The sequence below is a fragment of the Syngnathus floridae genome, chromosome 4 (genome assembly GCF_059516105.1).
Source record: "Syngnathus floridae isolate MCC-2025c chromosome 4, RoL_Sflo_1.0, whole genome shotgun sequence".
Classification (NCBI taxonomy): Eukaryota; Metazoa; Chordata; class Actinopteri; order Syngnathiformes; family Syngnathidae; genus Syngnathus; species Syngnathus floridae.
The window spans coordinates 11,354,215-11,357,421 of record NC_142416.1 but is presented as its reverse complement, the minus strand read 5'-3'; positions in this window follow the sequence as shown (position 1 = coordinate 11,357,421).

The following is a 3,207-nucleotide window of genomic DNA, read 5'->3' as shown; positions in this document are numbered from 1 at the left end:
AATCAGACAAATGTCAGCCGCATCTTTGAGCTTACAGAAAATTCTGTGTACAGTAAATGACATGGTTTATAATTGAGAATGCCATCATTCCTTCAGTGGATAGTTTCCCTAAATGTTTCCGCGCCCCCATATTTCATGTTGTAGCCTTGACAGGGGGAACATTTTTATGCGTGTAAAGGAAATGCATGGTATCCTTTAATTCAACATGCATATTAACATAGTCGCTGATGTTGCAGGGGTACACTTATCTGATTTGTGGGATTGATTCTCGCTCAGTGACAGTGCAAGGGCCTGTCACAAAAACACATAAATTTAACACCAACCTGCATCTGGTCCGGTTGATTATGATATGATGACATTTTATTCCCCTGAATTTTTATGAGACACTATAAAAAAAAAAAAAACGTTCATTCCCAACTCACTACAGGTGTCACACTAAAGACCGCTGAAATGTGCATCTTTGGTGTGAACAAAAAACACCGAAGGAACTATGCCAGACAGACATGGGCCGTTTAACTTTGACTAGACGTCGCTATATACAGTACACTCCCCAGTGTCCATGAAAGCAGTGGTTTTGACTGTGTGGCATTCTCTCCAGCACAGGAAAGTGTGTAGTAAAGTGTAAACAATCCAATTATACGAGACAAATCACTTTCCTCAGGTTTTATTTGAGCACACTGTGAAAATTATTGGATGATTTTTTGCTGAATTTGAAATCTTTTTGGATACCTTTCATGAGAACTCGTGCTGTTAGGCCTTATAAAAATAAAGTTACGCAATTTTGTTTTTTCTAACCCAGTTTTGTCCCAATTTTGGATGGTGGTCAAAGTCAAAGTCAAAGTCGAAGTCTGCTTTATTGTCAATTACTTCACATGCCAAGACACACAGATCGAAATTACGTTCCCACTAGATGAGTTCTGTTTTCTGAAACAAATGTCATTGCAATTAACATGGAAGTCTGCCAAAGATAGTGGTTTCTGTTTCCGCTCTTTTATTTCGCGTGTGTAATCCACCAATACACAAAGTTCAAACGGAAAATTAATATTAAACCGAATATTTCCCGTAAGTGGATGTGAATAGTAATGGTAGTGATACTTTTGAGGGGCTCAAAGTTGAGCCAATATGTGAAAGTCCCTTTGTTTTTAGTTGTACTGTTAAGTGGTTAACTTCTTTTTACACTTTTATGAAAAAAAAAAGTAAAAATGTTACTAAGCTGTTACTAAGCTACCTCAAGTCTTGACTAATCTGTTCATTTATTTTGCTTAATGGTGACAGTTCAACCCTGGAACAATGTCCATGAACACCAGAGAGTGCAAAGAGTATTCTTAAGACCAAGAAACACACTTCCAAATTTCCCACTTGACTGTGATTTCAGTTTCCAGTGATGAGTTAAAAAGATTTTTGAGGTACACTTGACTGTACATCTAAATAGTAGCATTTTAGTTTTATGGTTAGGATAGTTACCCAGAGAAGTTCTCGAGATCATACAAGGCCTACATTACAAACAACATTAAAGGTTACCATATTCCTGAAATAAAATACATTAAGGCCCAAAAGAGAGAACAGTCTTGCACATGATTTAGTAAATGAGCAGTTATAAACAACATTACAAGAGAACAGACACGGGCGTGCAACACACACTTAGGTGTCCTAGTCAGAGACCAAATGAGACAAGACCTGTCACGTCTCCTCACTGTGAAAGCAGACATTGTTGACTCACTGTAGTCTAGGGGCTCTTTGCCTGCGTCCCACCACAGCTATGCACTTGTCTGACCAGAGCCTCGGAGCAAGGCTGCGCAGACTTACACTTGTCCACAGAAGCATGCAACCATTACACAAAGAAACGCGTGTTGAGGCATAGACACGCTTTCTCCAGGTCTCTGGCCTGCTCTTTTATTTGCTCATCAGTCAAAACAATCTACAAAAAAAGGATGAAAACATGTACTTTAAGACTTTTATTGCATGGTTAAATTTCTAACCTGCTTCTTTCATTGTATTTGAGGAAAGCTGACCGTTTCAACCTCTCTTCACATACGTATCCTCCGACGTGACCAAAATCCATTTTTGGGCTTCTATATTGAGGGGATGTGCATATTGTGGTTTAAGGGCAACGGGGTCGCAAGTATAATGTGAAACTTGGGAATGGTTTCTGATGATATGTGTCTGCACTTTCAGACCACTGTGCTATAGAGCAAGGCACTGAAACAGTGCCAAGGCAGGATTTGCTTTATCTACGTACACCATATGGCGCCTCACGTGCATTGCAGGGTCCATAGGGGGCAAATTAGAGTTCAGTGTCTTGCTTAAGGGTGCTTTCAACATGGTCACAAGGGTTGAGGATCAAACTTCCATTTTTTGGGTTGAGAGACAACCACTTAAGGCCATGCCACCCCATGCCGCTGATGTGCAACATAGATTGATTTACAGGGAAGAACAATTAAACATTAAAAGTTAATTAAAGATTAAAAATTCATTTTCAGGGCACACTTTTCAGGAAAAAGCAAATATCATAGGATAGGCTGGCTTATTTCATATTGTGTAAAGATGTACAGCGCTGCTTGGTGCAGCAACAACTAGTTAGCTCTGACTACACACACTCCTGCACTGAGGACATATCAGGCAACACACATTACCTATGCGGAGCCATAAAAGTGTAGCCACCCACAGTCAGACAGACAGTTTGGGAAACACATAACCGGTGTCTCACCACAAACACACACTTACAAACAGCATACCCCGCCATTCACCGATCCTGTTTACTTGTGACCATCACCACTCGACTGCAGTCAAGCCATCATTCCATAGATTCCTATGTAATAGCATGCTATTTTATGTGCTTTGTGAAGAGCCATTTCTTCTCTTCAAAGGAAGCTCTCAACTGAGTATTTCCTCCACAAATACTCAATAATAAAAAAAAGTGAAAGACGGCTAAATTTACTGATAAAAGTTAAAGCAAATGACCTTCCGCAAAACCAAAATATAATAAAACGTTTGTTTTTGTGAAAATGGGCACACTACGAAGACAATCAAATAATCTTTGACGTCAAGCTTGTTTGTGCAACAGTGCCATCTACAGACTGTCGACAATTTTTCAGTTTGCCCCACAAACCTCTCCATCCAAGTCAACTTCCATTCCAATGCCTTATTGTCAAGGATTGTCTTTCATAACAATCGTTAACAAAGGATTCACTCTGCATTTGTTTGACG